The sequence below is a fragment of the Cupressus sempervirens genome, chromosome 6, assembly GCF_028749045.1.
Source record: "Cupressus sempervirens isolate cs-2001-9-10 chromosome 6, ASM2874904v1, whole genome shotgun sequence".
Classification (NCBI taxonomy): Eukaryota; Viridiplantae; Streptophyta; class Pinopsida; order Cupressales; family Cupressaceae; genus Cupressus; species Cupressus sempervirens.
The window spans coordinates 117,258,682-117,278,453 of NC_143123.1; positions in this window are offsets into that span (position 1 = coordinate 117,258,682).

Consider the following 19,772-nt stretch of genomic DNA (forward strand, 5'->3'; position numbering starts at 1 on the left):
ATCTCAGATAATGGGAATCAAAATATAAAGAAAAAATTGACCATAACTAAATTTCTTGAAAAAGCTCAACTCAAATAAGAAAACATCCCAAAAAATGATAAACCCTATGTTGTGGAAGCTACAAATTATAAAATGCATAAAGAAATAAATAGTAAACAACCACCATTATAAGCCTAAATGTTAAAAGAGGCAGTAATGTGCTTTAATATTTACAAAGACAAGAATCCTTTAATATGTCAAAATATATACAGATGCCAAGAACTAAGTTAAGTATGTGAATTTCCTTCATGATTTGTTAAGCCTCCATGATGCTCAAGTTGGGCTGGTACAAATTCTTCTACCATTGGGTACACCACATCAAACTAGTAAAGATGCTCAAGTTGATCCTGTTGTAGTTCCTAGTTGCCCATGGTAGGGTGCGGTATTGGAGAAAAGATACAATCCATCTGTGTCCAAGTGGGTATCTATTCTGTGGAAATTGTTGTAATCCTGCCTTTGAGTGGCAATGCTAGATAGAGTCCTCGTGGCCCCCACCTTTCTGCTATCTATCAATTCTACATTGTGTTCGAGGTAGAGCCAAATTGCAGCCTGAATATTCGGTCGTGGTAGTGCATACTCGCTAAACTTGGATTATTGATTTGGGGCCTCTTCAAAATTTGTTCTATCTAAATATTTCCAACTCTAGCCAGTAAAAAAGCATACTCTAGTGCACTTTCTATTGATGTTGGCTGGAACCATATCTTGTTTGGAAGATAATGTATATCTATTAAATTGCAAGTATTGTGACTGATCAATTCCGACATAGTTGGGTCTATAAACATATAGTCAAAATTATGTTGTGATGGTAGTTGACATGTAATCAAATGTCTTTGTGCCAATGCTTTTTCTGCAATTATGGAGGTGTCTCTTGCTTCATTACAAATTGTGTAGAGATCTATTTCTTGGATGAAGTCGTGCATCACAATTGTCCTGCATCTCAACATACCTACTTGGGAAATAGATTGAATTTGTTGATTTATTCGATGTTGTGTTTGTCTTAAATGAAATTAGAATGTTGAAATGTCAAAAAAAAGTTTGCTTTATGGGACCCTTCTTAGAATGGATTAACTACCAAAGCTCTAAAGTTTACAGAAATGATTCCCATTTACACATGACTCATGTTCTCTAATAAATAAATGCTTCCCATTTACATATGATTCATTTTCTCTAATAAATTGTCCATATCAAGTTATGAAGCTGCTTAACCCTCTAAATTGTTGTATTCACAAAACAAAATTAAGAACTACATTTTGTAAAGACCAACAAACTTGATAAAAAAATCATATCATAAATATAATAGAAGATTCAAGTGAGCCCACATATGAAAAAATCTTGAAAGCTAATGCATAAAACATCCCAAAAATGATAAATCCTATGCTATGGAGTCTAAAAATTATAGAATGAGTACAATAATAAACAGTATTAGTTTCTTATTGTCATTTTGAATTAACGTAAAGAGGCAAACACTGATATATTTGCTAAACTATAATGATATTCAAACAATTACCACATTTTCTTGATGAATCAGAGTCCTGTTGAATGCTTAGTTGAATTCCACATGGTATATATATATATATATATATATATATATAAGAAGACTTTATTCATTTTGATACTTGTTGATAAATGATATCAATATAATTCAGACAAATTTTCACGCATAGTGTATGAATTTATCTTGTATAGATTGTAAAAATAATGAATTCAATTACAACAAAATTGATTTTAAATAAATATACAAAATAGATACCAAAAATATTCGATTTAGTTAGATTTTCCTTTGAGTTCCCAATTAATTATTGTATTTAGTATTTTCTAACATAAAAACTTCAATTTGTAAACCAAATAAATGGTTTCACCTGGCTCCTCCTTGAGCACACTTCACCCAACATATGAAACAATTTTTTCAAACCATTGGTAGATTTGAAAAGAAATTTAAAAGATTTCAATATTAGTCAATGCTTACTTATTGGCGGCACAAATCCAATTACAACCTTGTTAAATTGCATTTCCATTTTAGAGAACGAAATGGGCAATATACCGGGACGATGGAGCATGATTTTTAAAAAATAAAAAGGTTTTATCCTCAATGAATTACAAGGACGAGGACACTCTGGCTTGCTCCAGATGACTGCCTATTGACCATGAATTTTTTATTCCCATGTGTGGATTAGTTTCTGTGAGGCAAAGAAAAGCTTTAATCATTAGTAAGATGAGGGTTTCTATGGCTACAAATTCACACCTTCAACTATCTTAGATTCATAGTAATCTCAATCTATTTTCCTGTGCAGTATATATTGTGATTGGCTATAGTTATTTATTTTAGCTCTTCGCCTCTCAGGAGATGGTTCTATAGTTTGAGACTTTAGTTGGTGTGGCTTAGGTTAAAATGGAATCTTGTTGTGCTCTATTTCAAGCTAAGAAGGTGAACAAATTTGACCATTTTGAACATGATATTTGTAGGTACAAAAGTTAAGTTGTGGTATTGTCCTTGCTATTGAGATTCAATCTTCCTTGGGTGCTATTATTGAATTTTAAATAAAGAAGAGGTCCCTATTGGGTGACATGCTGTAAATGGATAATGTTCTACAAAGACATGCAAATAGTAGAATTCTATCACTCTAGTTTCACTTTCTATTAGAAAATCAGGGTGCTTGGTTCTATATGCACATGTTAGTTTAGGCCTTAAACGTAGCTACAACCTATGGGAACGAAAATGATTTTTTCCTTAAATATAAAGGACATAATTTATTATTTTCTAAATTAGCTAAAGAAACAATTACAACAACATAAACAACAAGAAATAATTTAGGAGTTGTGAAGTTGTGATACCAAGTATACCAAGTTTTAAAGGAAAATAAGACATCAACCATAAGGAAAATTTTGGTAGTTATATTATGGCAAGAAAAAATAAAATTTGTTTATGTAAAAGAAGGTTGTGACAAGATTGATTTGAATGCTCATTGTTAAATATGTAAATTCAACCAACTACAAATGTGTTGTAGCTGTATGTATTGTAGCAGTACCAAGTTCTGAATAAATCAAATGGAAATGTATAATGAAATTCTTGCATAATGTTGAATTATAGGATTTGGTTGCATAAAATATAAGTTGAAGTTATCTTATATGGAAGGAAATTCAACATGTGACAAACATGTACACAAAAAATGGCACTTTTGAGAGGTGTCAAATTCATATGCATGTGTTGTATTTGTATGCAACAGACCTTGGGATGTCTTACCCTTAGGCTTCGCTAATATTTGTTTTGCATACTTTATTTGCACAAATCAAGATAGATGAAAATTTATATCAAACACTTCAATAGACATATAATCTATGAACTAAAACTAATTATCTTAATCAAATGAATAACTGCAGACTTTAACGCGAATCCAATTTGTTTCAAAATGAGAGCCTTAAAATTTACTTCCATTGATACTGTGGCATCATTCCCCTATCATTGTGATTTGTATAATACAATATCATCACTGTTTCAGTGTAGAATATCAGTTGTGGCTGGACACTTGTAGGGGGTTTCTATAACAAATGCCATAGAGTTCTTTGAAATACTAGGAAATACTCTTTGTGCCATAGTCTACAAAGATAAATATATTTGAAACTATAGAACATGCCAAATAATAGATTTAGTGGTTTAGATAAAAATAAGTATGTACTCTAAACATGTGATAGTAAAAAATAATAATACTAAACTCTATGGAAATTATCCTTGTCTAATTATACCACCTAGTTTATTTTAATTTTCTTTGTAAATAAGTGCATGCACACTTTCAATGTTTGTAAATGGATTAAATAGGTACAAATATGGATGAATACAAAATAGAAAAGGCAAGGTTGCAAATTGGAAAGAGCATTAAAGAGGCAAACACAAGTCAGACAATAAAAAATAATAGACATCACTATGTGCCATAAAGAAAAATAATCTTATTCTTGCAAGGAAACAGTCTTTCTAATTTAGCCTCTAGCTGAACCTAATTTACTAAAAGAACAAAATTGCTTCGAATATGAATTGTTATACCATTAAAAATATAATTCATCCATAAAATTTAAAGAGCATTGAGTAGAAAGGAACATACAATCGTTGCGTAATATTAGATATCCAAAATTAGAAACAAACACACATTGCAAGTTGAAGATTGGTGAGGATTATTATATTTGAAGTATAAGAATTTACAATAGTAGAACAAGTGTACATGGATATTGCATATTAAGCTTGGCGTGTCGTGTAGTGGAAGCTTAAAATGATTGGTGTAAAATGGTTTACAAGGTGGGGCAACATGGAAATGTTGTTTTTGTGCAATACTATTTAGATATGTATGGTGCCTCATTTGATAGATCAGCTAATTGGGCTTCCTCTCAGATTCGGTGAGCAATAAATGGTTTTGTTTGCATACGTGAATATCTATCTAATGTGAAGGTGGGATATATATGCAGGAAACAAGCTCCTTAGCTCATAAATTGTTGTGAAGGTGAGTCCTTGGCGGTCAATGTTGCCAATGTCAAATGTAGCACGTTGCAAAGTTAGGCCTTGTGCTTTGTGTATGGTCAAAGCCCATGCCATTTTCAATGGTATTTATCAAATAAGCCCAAGGCTCAATGGTATTATGGGTACATATATTGTATTATGGTTCTATGGGGGCCCTATGTAGTTCTTGAAGTGAACAACAACAAAAAAAGGGTAACTGCATTGACATCTCACCAGTCTTGTAAACTATTGCTCTGACATGTCCAAGTGCACTGTTGACAAGGCCTGTGGTAACCCATAGATTGCAAGAAAAAATTACCTCTTGTCTATTACATAAAAGTATCTTTAAATCTAATTTTTTATCTTCTATATCCGATGTTGTAGAACCCATGAGTTGTTTTGCTATGTAGAGGGCAATATGTACTGTTGAAGATACTAACATTTGCTTATTGTGTAATGATACCTTTTTATTTGTGGAAAATAGGTGATATATGATACAAAAGTAGAGCATTCTGAAGAGTTCAGGGAGGAGCTTGATCTAGTCATTAGTAGCCGCCAATCCTCAATTGTGGGTTGTGCATTTTGTAGTTTTCCCAGAAGGTTCCTGAAACATACCTGTGCACTGCCTTCTCCACTTTGTTGGAATATTTTTGTGAGAGATAATTGTGTTGAAATTGTGCCAAAGTGTTCCTCCATAAGATTTTAATGTGTACATTAGGATGTCTTTAACTGGTGGTAATTGTGTGAAGTCACCAAATAATATCATCGATCGACCTCCAAATGAGATTTTGCTTTGACATGGAAATGCCTCGCGTAACCGTTTGTCAATTGCTTCCATAAGTTTCAATCCTACAAAACTCATTTTGTCTATTAGAATGTATTGGATGTTACACATTATTTCTTGGAATGAACCAAGTGTCTAAGGTCTTATAATGGCCAAATTTTTGTAATTGGTATGCGGAGGGCCGGATGAATTATGGATGCCTATATATTAAATGCAACTACTCCTGTAGGTGCAAGGAGAAGGACGGTTGCTTGGTTGTTTAGAACAAGTATCATAAGTGTGTTTTTTATGCATTTGATCAAGTGGGATTTGCCTATTCCTGTTGTGCCTTGGATAATCATCCGTAATGGAGGGGGGGGGGGAGCTGTGTTGGAATGTGCATGAGAAGCAATGATATCATTCACCTTTCTTTGCCTAGGCAAGAGAGTGGATTCCAATTTTTTCCAAGGAACATGTAGAGGTTGAAACATTTTCTTGTTGGAGTCAATAAAGGATGTAGCAATGGTCTCTTCTGAGGGGCTAACCTGAGCTTCTTCCCAATCATGGTTTATATCTATGATACATCGCCCAAGCATTTCAAGCTCCTTAACATGGATAGGTTTTCCTGGTTGTAAACTGGAAAGAACTTCCCATTCATCTTGAGTGTCTTCTACCATATAGTTCATCCTTGTTAGAGGATTGTTTCCTTCATCCTCTTCTGTTGTCACTATAGTTGGTTGGTGTGCATGCCATGGACTGTATGAATCTCTAAAACTTTCCCAATGTGTTATAATTTTAGCATCAAAGCTATTGAGGTCTACCTCAATGTTGCAAAATGGGAAATACAACATTAGTTTAGTCCAATAGAATGTAGAGAATGATTTGTCCTTTGTTGGAGGGATTGTAGTAAATCATAGAGATACCTGTATGATTGCTTTTTTGGGTCATTCCTTCGATTGATTGGTTTTTCGAGATGCTTTGTAAGACCACTTTTGTGTTAGCTCTAAAAGAGACAATTACTCAAGATGTGTAGGTCATGCCATGTATGCATCAATAGGGTGTGGAGACATGCTTGTGGTTGTCAGGGAGATGGAAATGTGGTCAGCCAGTTGCCTATGTACATTAGGGTTTACAAATGTCCTGCTACATAGCGAGAGGGGCAATTTTAGTAGTAAGTGGCAAGTTTCTTGGGCATCAATGTCTCTTTCAAAAAGTGTCAATTAACATCTTGAAAAATGCATTTGTAGCTAGTTTATCAGATGCAAGCATGGTGGAGATGTGAGATAGCATAGAGTGGTATATCTTAGACTTTTGCTTTGCTTTTGCAATATATTTCAGAATTGTGTTTATTGATAGAACTGGTTGGAAATCTACATTGGCTCTCCAAATGGACAAAATCGATGCATTGTGCAGATTAAGTGGTCATCATTGCGTGCTAGATTGACTTTTTCCTATCTGTCTACACAGATGGAGATGTCTGAGCTGGTTTGCACTGTCCATGGGGCTTTATATCGACAAACCATAACAACCTCCTTTTTCCAAAGGCAAGTTTTTGTTGTGCATTTTGTATGTTGATGGAAATGATTGAATAATTCAGTGTAATCATTGAGGGTGTTGCTTGTTAAAATTGAGATAGTGTCTAGTAGGAAAGGGTCATCTGTTGGCGAGTGGGGTATTGCCTCCTTTCTTTGTTCGATGGTCCTCGAGTTCCATGTAGAGACATAGTTGTCAATGTATTTAACTACATTTTCCATTGCTTGCACATTATTCCAATCAAGTTTCTCAAAGTTTGGAGTGCCAAGAAGCCAGATGAATCCATGGATATGTGCAGACCCTCTATGTTGTCATTCGTACCTAAGGAGGAAAGTATTTATTAGGTGGTATGAGTATCATCATGTCATAATTACTAGATGTAGTTAAGTTTGTACCTATACGAATAGTCTATAACCCCCAAGAGATTTTCGAGTACCTCCTCTCAAAATGTGGTAAATATGTGCTGCATATATAGAGAAGTGAGATGCGGGTTGTGCACTATGTTTTATAACCTCCATGAGTTTGTAGCATGATGGAATAATGGCGTTGTTGAGGGCATGATGTTGTGCAAGTTGACCCATTTTGTATTAGCTGGACTCAATGTGAAAAATAGTGTTGGACATCCATGTTGTATAACTATATCAGACAACTCACCTTGTCTTTCATTCCAAAAAGGCCTTGTTCCACAGATCTTTGGGTAAACACATGCATCATTCTACAAGTTTTTCATCTAGTAGGTCCTTTAGCCTTTGATGAAGGTCTACAATAGTTGTAGGTAGTGCTTTCTCTAGTTTTCTTTGGACAAACACTGATGTTGTAGATCGAGTTTGATGCTTCATCAGTAAGTTTAGCAAAAAGTATCTGAATCGTAGGTGTTGCCCAAATTGATTATCATGGTACTACATAAGATGCACACCATATTCATGGAGGTGCACTTCATTCAGTCATTGTTGTTTGAGATTTTCATCACCTTTAGGAAACAATATAAGAAATTCCACTACAAATAAGCCTTTTGCAGTATACTCATTTATTGGTTGTGGTGAAATGGTTGGCCATTGTATTTTAGGAATTGATTATCATTTTCCTAATTGTAGTAGGTTTTGCACTTCTACAACCTCAGTGGATGCAGGTGGTAGATTTTCTACAAAGGAGGATTGTTCTTGTAAAATACCTTTAACAAGGTCATCCTCTGTATCTTCTGTTGTTGAAAAGCTCGATTCTTCTTTATCAAGAGCTGATGATGTTTGACAAAGGAGGTCTGAGACATCAGTAGAGGTAACATGCAATGATGCTAGTGCAACTTTTTCTAAGTGTACATCTTGATAATATGGATCATTCTAGATTTTGTACTTCAATGCTTGATATACATGGTCCTTGCTAACATAGAAATTGTATTGTTATTTCCCTATACTCTTTCTATTAACAATTATTATATCCAGTTCACCTATGTGCCTTGGCAATTGAGATGCGATAGTAGAAATATCTTGAGGGAAACATATAGTGTGGCCACTATATTTTAGTTGGCCACCTTTTGCATAGGTCACCTTAAGTATTTGGATAACTCTTGCAATTAGCATCTCTTCTATCTAACTTAAGATTTTTAGGCAAGAAGGTTGCTCTCCAGAGTCCATGTGATTCAATTGTGAGAACCAGTGACTATCCTTTTCAAATGCACATCCAAAACAAGTGTTTGCACCATTGCATTTTTTGCTTTTGATACCTAGATACTTTTCCATGCAAATTACTCATGTCAACATCTTTGATAGGCTATCTAACTTTGAGCGGAAGTTATTTTTGGTAGTGTAGTAATTTGCACCAAGCTGCAGTATCCTTTCCACTGCCTCAACTAAATTGGTTGACAAGATATGGATGTCAAATGGACAAGTTTTTGTTGGATTAGTGGAGTTGGGGTGGACATATTGGGGTTTGGAGGGGGGGGGGGGGATAGGGTTATGAGATGGTGATAGAAAAACAACTAGGGTTGTGAAATGAAGGCTTTCATATGTCTCTTGACATCTCTTGTTGATAGTTTTCACTCTTTCATGATACCATTTTTTTTGTAGCTCATTTCTTCAAGCCCATCTGTTGGCATCAATATTATTATGTACTTGCATTATTGAGCCAACTTCTTTGATTATTTGCAATAATGGTTCCATTGAGGATGGCTATTGGCACCTTCAGAGTAGGAACAAAATAATTGTGTTAAACAAGAATACTTAACAGGTCTAAACAAATGCTAGCTACACTAGTTTGGAATGCACATGGAAGTAGATTGTATAGGCAAGAGAGGAAGGTATGTTGTGCACTTTATAAATACTAATATATTAGTACATGTGATTTTAAAACACAGTCAAATAATACCAAATTATAAATACTAATATAAGGACAATGAGAGACATAGTAGAATAATGTCAATGTTATTTGTTAAAGACATATTTCTAAATTTGAGAAATTGTGTATGTATGAATATAACTTAGGTGAAATAAGCATGCTAGCAATGCACATAAAGAGAACAATATTGTTGTAAAATTCGTGGTCTAGTTGATTGACACAAAAAAAAGAAAAGAGTAATCTTGTTCAACAAGCATAACATAGTTTATACACAATTTTTTTAGCTCCATTTCTAAGTAATGACAAAATGATATCGCATAAGAAACTTGTAACCTTGTAATTACAATTGGAAACATGGCCATGACCAAAGAGTACAAGGTTGATGTAATGATACTTAATTTTTCTTAATCATCAAATGTTGAGATGAAATACAAGTTTGTTTATAATTGCAATATTTGTATATATATGACTATATTACAAGCAATTCAAACTAATTAACACTTTGCATGTAGAAAAGAGCATTGTTTTAGAAGTTGTGGTTGATTTCATTTACAATAATTATATATAGGTGAGCTTGTCCAATATTCCTAACTTGTACATAATTACAATAAGTATATATCAAAGCATTGGAGATGTGACTCAAATGGTCATAAAGGCTATCATAATGATGCTTTGTCTTTTATATCCATCAAATGTCACTGCTCTAATGTTGACCTAAAATAGAAATGCGTGGTTTATCACTGTGGCTAAAATTTCCTTGCTAGCATCAGCTTCTACAAGTAGCAGTTGAAGGTCTTTTGTAGAGACACCCAATAAGGCATTTGCGGGGCCGTCAAATGTTGTGACCTTTTCAAGCTTGCTTGTTGCATCTTTTAAGTCTATTTTTAGCATATAGCTAAAATCAAAATTTAGAACATTAAGATCACACTTTGGGCATTCAAATGTAGTTGGAGAGGTCTACACAACCATTTTATTACATTTTTTATTCTCCACAACAGGCAGGGATGAGAGGTAGTCGAAGTTGTTGAGATGTAGTTGTGTTAAAGTCACTTTGATACATGTGGCTTCTTCTTAGAAAATGGTTCTATGGAGCAAAGATGAGATAGATACTAGATTGAAAAAGTTTAGAGTGGTTGAGATGGCACTAGACAAGGGTCTTGGAGCATTGCCAAGGGCTTTTGTGGTATACCATGTTCTAAGTGTAGTGGTTTCTAATATATCAAGATTTATTACAATTGCAGTTAGAGATATATTATCTAGAGCCTTGCCATGCCAGGATATAATATAAGTAGATTGGATTAGGAGTATTCAAGGGTTTGGTAGTAGCGACAGTGCTGCAATATTCTTGCCCTCAACCTCACAAAGTTCACCCCAAATGGTGATATCAATAGTACAATTTGATATATCAGTAATAGTAATTGTGCATTTGTGTCTTTCAATACCATCTACTTTGTGAATGGATAATGTAGGACTGATAGATAGCATGATGCCGATGACATCTATAACATGATTTATAGGTAGACATTGTAAAGATTCTATGCTCTTGATATTGAAGGAATGCAGAGGAATGGTACTTTCTACAATTGTAGACAGAGTTATGGAAGATGAATTATGTAGAGCTACCTTGAAAGGATTAGTGGAGTTGTTGTAATTTGTATTGGTAACCTTAACTCGGCCATTAGATATGACATAAATACTACCAAATTGAATTAGATTGTGAAATTTCTCTGCCACATCATTAAAGCACGTGACATGTATCATAATGTCCACCTTATCTACAAGGTAAAAGCCAAACACTTTTCCATTGCGTACGACATTCATGAAATTATGAATTGGTATTTTCCTCAATGCTCTACCTTCTATTGACCAAGCCTTATGGTAAGGGGTCAGGTTCTTAATTGGGGATACTGGAGATGGGTACAAGCTTTGTTTACTTGTACAACCTGTTGTTTCACCATTCAAAGTTGTCTCTTTTAGACTTTCCCCAACTTTAGTTTGGTTATTATCTAACAAAACATGGTCAACAACTTTGAGTAGAGGATTTGGTGATCCAATTCATGTTTCTAAAGTCACAACTAGTTTAAAATTATTGACAACAATAGCTCTGTGGTAAAAATGGGCATCATTTAGTAGCGAAAAATGTTGTGTACATACATATCTATAGCACAAAATGGAGAAAAGTATGTATGTGAAATTCAAAAACCTCTTGCACTCATAATTTTTTAAATATATAATAGATCCTTCTTGTAAGTCGTTTTCAACAATAAGATTGTTAAAATGATGAGGAATGAGGCAAGGATGCATGTGTATGCCATTATAAAGTTGTAACCCATATGCCACAACTGTGGTCCGCTATTGCTTTACTAGACATATAGTTGCAACTTGTAAAGTAGGATTTGTTATTGGTATGTTTGCTAGAATGTCAACAATGGCATTTGAAGTTATTGTAGCCATTATGTGTACCTTCTTTCATTGGTCAAGGGAGAAATTGTCATAAGAAATTAAACGTCTATAATTGCTCAAGGTCTAGATTAAAAGACATCTAAAATAGATAAATTCTTATAAGAAACTAAAGGTCTATAATTTCTCAAGGTATAGATTAATAGACATCTACAATGCTAAATGGTACAATACACTATATTGCAATTCTAGTTTTATGATGTACGTTTTCTTATGTACAAGAATGCCCTAGGTTTTGATGTTAAAAGGTAATCAACAAGATATTAGTTTTCCTAATTATGTACTCCTATTGTGTTTAGTTTTGATCTATGTTGTGTTTAGTTTTGACCTATTTGAATAGGAAAAAAGGTAAACTGCAAGAGAAAACATGTCATGAAAGAGTCACCGATTATTAGGAGCCAAAGAAAATGTAGATAGTTGTAGTGTGTGAAGGGAAAATTGACTTGTGTTATATTCAAATGTTTAGTCTCACAAAATGCAAATGGTTATGTTGAATCAACATTTCTGCATGAGTGTGGGCAAGTTTATAAATCAACATTTATGTGGTTCAGATAAATGCAGGTGCCAGGTAGCTCCTAAATCAACATCTTTACCTCTGCCTACATTGTTGGTTACTTTAAAAAAAATCATCTCTAATAGATCTGGAAGTGAGTTTTTTATAGATACCCTACAATTAATTTCCATAACACAACCCTCTACCACGTAAATATTTTAGTTAGACCACGAGTGTTGCCTGCACGATGAGGATGAACATCATCAGAGTTTGCTATATACTTTATTGTATTTTGAACTTCATAAATATTTTAAGTAGACCATATGCGTTGTGTGCATGATGAGGATGAACATTAGGAGAGACTGAAATAACTAAGGAGAGTAGGACTACTCATGAGTCTTTGGTAGCTATGGTTAAATCTCTATTGAGCCCAAACAACTGCTAAATTTTTTTTTCCAAATTGTAATGTTCTAGATGTTGCAATGAGAATGGAAGAATTTATTCAAAAACATTCCATAATGAAGCCCCCATAGATCTTATTACTAGATTGGAATATAATAGCTTAGTTTTTCAATCATGTAGGATAATTGTTTATAAATTGCAAACATTGATGGGTATAACACAAATGGATACTTGTATTTACATAACATTGAAAAAGTTGTTTTAAATTATTAATAAGGAAGCCATATCTAAACTTGCATTTACATTCCTTTATATGTAACATTTCATTTCTCTCGGTGTTCTTCTTGGCTACATCCCTTCTAAGCTTCTCTATTCTACTATTTGAGTCATCTACATGTGTTTTCCCCCAACAAGAAATGTAGCTATGATCTCAGCCCTAACTTGAGGTGTCCACTTGTGTCTTTCATGCATAATCCTCTTCAAAGCGCTAGTAATAGTTACATCATCTCCCATAGGTTTTATTTGGGAGTAATCGTAATCTTCAAACAAAGTGTTCACTATCCTTACTTGTGAAGGATCGTGAGTAAATTTTCTCTTTGTGTGTTTAATGATATCCATCCTTTTCCTAAACATCATATTTAAGAACTAAAGCTTAATAAAAATAGAATCACAATTATATGGAATAAAAATTTATGTTCACTAGTAACATAGTACTGATTTAGAATAATACATTAATCTTCTATATAAACCAAGAGATAAATGTGGTCTAATTATTAGACAAAGCACAAGTAAATACAATGAATGTGTACATTTTGGTAAGTAGAATTTAGATTGTACACCAATGGTGTCTTCTATGTTATTAATATTGCAGCAAACCTTTGTAGAATAGAATATGGGAAATAGTTACCAATCATGAGCAATGTACAAACATTTCACAAAATTGAACTAGTGCAACAATTTTGCCAATATTAAAGTATACCAAAAATTAACAATGAAAAACCATATGTGATTTAAAAAAATTATGTGCCTTAATTTCAAATATTTTCTTGATTAGGTTAAAAACATATAGTAAATATAATTAATTGGTCAGGAGTCAGCCTCATAGGGTAAAAGGTAAATCATAATAAATAATATTAAATGTAAAATGATTTAGTATTTTTTTAAAATAAAAAATATCATAATAATATAAAAAAGCATAGTCATGTTTTAATATAGGTCTGACACGAAGTCGTTGTGTTTTAATACTTTTCTATGAGGCAAGTAAAATAAAAATAAAATTAAACAATTCAGTAGTCAAATTGATAAAGGCGTCATGTGTAGCAATTAAATTATATCATGCAAGAACAAGTCAAGAGAGAATATACTTCTACATTTCTACTATTGGGTGCTCTTACATTATTTCCCAGTGCCATTTTGTTATTAGCTGATGTATAGTTCTTATAGATTCGTACTTATTCAACCTCTAACTCACATAAAGGTAACATTCCTGATAGAAAGGAAAATGGTCTGGTATTCTGAATTAACTTATATTAGAATGAATATCAGAAGAGGGCACACTATTAGAGTATTAAAGCACAAGAGTCAACTATCCAATCCACAATATGAATTCAATAATGTATTTTTTGAGCTAATATTACATTTTTCTTTAGGAATTCAATAAACTACTAGTTTATTGTCCATAGTATTGTAGGACATCCATGTTTTAATTTGGTTAACAATAGGCATACTAAGAATCCATCTAAAACTACAAGAAACATGAATGTAGCATAAATTTTATGACAAAATTTCCAAAAAAATGTTTTCCCAATAGAGAAAGATCAACGAATTGGCTTGATTACATATATGCCTACAATAATCTATTTAAAATAAAAAAAATCTTCTTAATTTACCTGTCTATACCCAGTATTCTGATACAACCATTATGTACAAACCATATCCTAAACATTGACTTGTTGTACCTCATATAACTCATATATGTGTGTGTGTGTGTGTGTGTGTGTGTGTGTGTGTGTGTGTGTGTGTGTGTGTGTATCTATATGTATATATATATCCCCTTGAAGTTTCCATGCAGTGTTAAAAGAATTACAGTGTGTTCCTCTGGAAATCATCATATGGGTTTAATTGTGCTCACTAGTTAATCACATCTGTATCATTTTATGGAGCTTCTCAATTTAGTAAATAAAGTAACACCCAATCTATTGTACTCATGTTGAATATTTTCCTATAATATGGGTAGATCATAGAACGAAGTTAGATAACTAGTTATCCTAAGCTGTTGGCAAAAATTGAAAATGGAAATGTCTTTATACTATCACTGCTAATATCTGAATAAATCCTTTGTACATCATTGCCAAAAAGTTTGAATAATTAGATCTCGTATCATTGTTCAAAACTAAAAGTCAACACTTATACCATGCAATTTAAAATGGGTAGTATGTGGTGCCATTACATATAAAAGTTCTTCACCAAGCTATATCGCAGTTGTTACACTTTTGAGAGATTATAAACTTGATGTGATTCTGTTCTAAAGCTCTCTACTTTAAGACACAAAGGTGTGCACATGAGGGGTTATTACTCCATTTATAGCCAACAATAGATATAAATTTCATCACAATAACATGGTTTTAGAAGCGGGTGCATAGGAACAAAAAGGTAGGGGAAGAAAGAGAAATTATCTAGACAATAACATATCAATACATGTAGTTCCTATAAAAATAAAAACTTAAGCACTGTTGATGTTCAACACATAGAGATATATTTTAGAGAATTTAAAATTTAAAAAAGAACATCATATGTGATCAAAATTCCATATCTAAATGGCTCTCAACAAATTTTGGAAGTCAAGATATGTTACACTAATTAGTTATAAACATTAAACTCTGCTATATATATCCTCATAAAGTAGATAGAGAACTTCATATTCTAACTACATTAAAATACATTAGATCTTCACATAAAATTTGAAATAGGATGAAAATGCTTACATGAGGTATCGTAACTATATTCTTAGGCATTTGAAAATATATAAATCTATACATAAGGAAAGATTAAAATAATGTGTAGAGTAAAAAGATACATTCATGCAACTCTTTCAAATTTCTAAAGCATGTTGAAAGTTCGTAAAGGATTCAAGGTTTTTTCTAAAATAGATAGACCTTTCCCTGGCTAAGTTCCAAATTTATTCTTATAACCTCTGCTTGAAAACTCAATTTAAATTAGGTGAAGCACTCAAGCCTCTTCTTGAAAACTCAATTTTAATTAGGTGAAGCATTCAGGCCTCTTAGGCATGGTTAACTCCTCAAGAAAATTACACAAGGCAAATAACACTATACATCCACAAGATTTTCTAGTGACCACTAATTTAAAGGCTAAAGACAAAGCTATGAGAGAGCATACATGGAGGAAATCCAATCCCATAGGATTGTATAACAATGACATTGGCACCAAATGGGTATGTTAAAACTGATGTGAAAAAAAACACAATCCCATGAATTTCTAAATGCCAAGAACATGTTTGTAATATGACCATGGTAGAACATTATGTACACCTTTTTCAAAGTGTTATTAATGAAACAAAACATAACATTGTTCAGGTGTACTTCCCATATGACTGGATCACAATTGGCTTGTTCTACTTTGGTGTTTTGAAACTATTTTAAATCTAAGAAAAAATTAATTACTAGACCAAAAATTGTAATTGGGCATCACACCTTGATAAACATAAGAACCCAAACAAAAAGGAGAACACACATCACTACTTGGAAAGAATAATTTGGAATCATAGGAGATTGAAATAGGTAGGTTGGAAAGTACTATATTGCATAGGTTTGAGTAACCAAATTTGAGCCATATTAATTCAGTAAAATTGTAGCATTCATAAGGAATAGTGAGTTGCTTTTATGACGAGACTTCGACAAATCTAGGAAGCTTTTGACAAGTGGCAAGTACCAAGAGCAGTCATATAAACATCCAACCTTATATGCATCAAAATTTATTAGTTGAAAGAGGAGAAAACAATTGACAATAGTTGACTCATTATTTATGAAGGCATTAGAATTTGTTGTTTTCCAAAGATGAGTACCCACATCTTGGTTTTGTGGATTATTTTCATCTAGGAAAGCTGAGGGAACAAGAGAGCCTACTATTCTTATTGTAATGAGTGAACCCATGGATTGTATCTCTATTATTTCCAATTTCCAATTCATAAACCAAAGTATCCATGTGGCCTGAGAAATGGTAGTGAATTTATTCAGCACTAGTTGCAATAATGGGTTATTTGTATTTGAAGGATAAATTGGCTAGGCAAAGTAAAGCAAGAGGGTAAGTAAGATTTTGCTGCAAATTATGAGCAAGCTCAATCTTCTTAATTAGATTTTGAATAAAAGAACCTAAAGATCAAGGAGGCCAGTAGTTAGAAATTTAGAGTATGTATAAAGGAAGATAATGGAGGAAAAATAGGGGTTTGTAGACATAAATATAGATGATCAAAGTAGGCACAAACTAAATCTCGTGTAAGGAAGAATTGGTTAGTCAGAGCGTGTAACACCCAGGAATAGATCAATAGCTTTAAATCCAAAATCAAAAAACAAGAAAAAGCCATCAAAGTTCATTCAAAAAAGCCAACGAAGCTCTTCATTAAAAAGAAGCCACCTAAATTTCTAAAAGGACACAATTTTAACAACCAAAAGCATATTTATCTTCAAAAATTTGGTTACATCTAAGGAGAAATAGCACCAGAGTGAAAATAATAAATTTAAAAAGCAAAAATTACTATGTAGCAACAAAAATCTGATTTACTCAAGATTTCAGAGCAGGGAGCACACTGCAAACAAAGAGCTTGCCTGCAAAAGCATGTACAATTGAGAATGACCAATTCTCAAAAAAATAAGTTTGCATTCCAAATCAAAAGCATGGGAAAAAAATAAAAATACCCTCAATGAATCTGTACATACCTAAGAGGCCAAATTTAGTGGCATTTTAAGTAATGGTAGCATTTAAGCAAGAGGCATGTCAGGCTAAATTCAAAGAATGAGTGGGAGATTGTTCCCCAAACACAACAACCAGAGTTGAAATAGGATGTTGAGTCAGTAGTCGGAAATTAAAAACATCTTAGTACTAAACCCTTCTTTGCATCCCAATCTAAGAACCTCCTCTATGCCACACCGAGTGGGTCAGTGTTTGTAGTGCTAGAGAGTTGTTCTCCTACGTGCCAAACAGACAAGAAGCTAGTTGGGAATCCATTCTTAGCAACCCCTATGTGCCCTAATGAGTAGCTTTGTGGCCTGTGTATACACAATAGGGGAGTGACCCAGAGTGGTTGCCACATAGAAATTTTAGGACATGACAATTAGCCAAGGGGTGGGAAAGAAAGAAAAAACACAATTGGTTGTATCGTCTTGTACCCCTAAGACACTTGCAACCGTAGATGGAAATACAAAGTGGAGATAGTTGAGAAAAGGTATGTCTTCAGTGTAATTATTTAATTTATTGATAATGAATCTGTAATATAATTTATATATTATTAGTTCCTCTTACAATAATTAATTATTATATTTATATGCTTATATAAATAATACTATTAGTATACTATCTCATATATCTATTTATTTTTATTACCATAATTAGGGGGTTTGAATATGGTGCATGACATTTACAACTTGACATTCTTGCATGAGCATCGAACATGGATTCTAAGAATGTTCTTGATCCCTTATACAATAGAGTTAGGGTATTAAAACAAGTAGTAGAGAATGTTGAGGTTTCCCAACCTGAAAAATAATGACATTCAACACAAAGAAAGGCATGTATATGATATGACCTTTTGTTGGATCTCCAAATCTTTCAACTTGGACCCAATGCCCTAAAGGTCCCAACTTGCTACACCTGCGAGAATTGAGAAAGGGAAGGAAATAAAGGTATACATTCCTACATGGAAGCCAACTACACCATTGGGACTTTAAAAGGTTTATCGACACACAAGGTTGATATCTCACGAAGTGAGCACTAAAGAAGAAAACAAAAAATTGAAGAAACATGAGAATTGTGTCTAAGAAGAAGTGTAGGAAGAAGAATACAAAGATATAATGGCTTTGAAGAAGTCCATGATGATAAATTTGAAAAGGACTTCTACTTTTAGATCTGTGTCTATCTTGGACATAGCCACAAAAGGATAGGAGCCTGAAAAGATGAAGAAAGGCAAGGTATACAAAAATGAAGAGGTCTAGAGCAATGCCTTCTTTGCAAATGATCACTCTCTTATAAGAGGAAGAGGAAGAGGTGTAAGAGGAGAATTAACTAATTAGGAGAAAAAGGTTGACCACTACAATGACATCCACACGAAAAAAGAAACAACATGCTTCTATCCCTCTATAATAATAAGGAGAGGCCATCTAGGTGGACGGGTCCATGGAGGAAGAGGAGTTTGGAGAGGAACTAGGTTAATATGCGTTCAATGTTGTAAATTTTAATTTCCTTCCTCCACATGCCAATATGTTCTACAACCCCATTTTCTATAAAACTACCAACGAAACTACACAAAGAATGTAACAATTGGAAGTAAAATAAAGGGTCGCCTAGAAGAAATGTGCATAAGAAATAGAGATTTTTTAGTGGTGGATATGAAAATGTTAGTGAGTCATTCTCAAGGTGAAAATACTAAGGTCTTACAAGAGATTAAGAAGGATATTATCAAGAAGAGATCATGGGATCAAGGTGAAACCCTTGACGAAGGGAGATAGGAGAGGGACAAACAATAGAAGAGCCTAAGGGTGATAAATCCTAGTAAATAATAATAGATCATCCTAAATAAGTGATTCCTCTTCTTCTTGATGTGTCTAAAGTACAAACATTGATGAACTCTATAGTTACAATTATGATAGAACAAGTATCAGATATGGTAAAACCCAAGAAGAAGAATAAGAAAGATACATCCACCATGAGGGTAGAAGTAGAAACAATAGTTGAAACACTTTCAACCAAAGTGAGGGAAATAAAGGATGAACAAGTTGAATCAATTAAACAAAAAAAAACCATTAGAATAATTTATAGAGATCCCTATAGAGAAAGCACTACTATCTTCATGAAAACAAGAGGAGAAAGTCCTAGAGGAGATAGGAAATGAATGAGTAGAGATTAGAAAAGAACCTAAGCAACAAGAGACTCCTTTTACAAGAAATAACCCTTTAATTCCCTATGATACTTTGACCACGTCAGCAATGCCCATCTAATTATTTAATGAAACCTATTCTAGGAAGAGAATTCACACAACT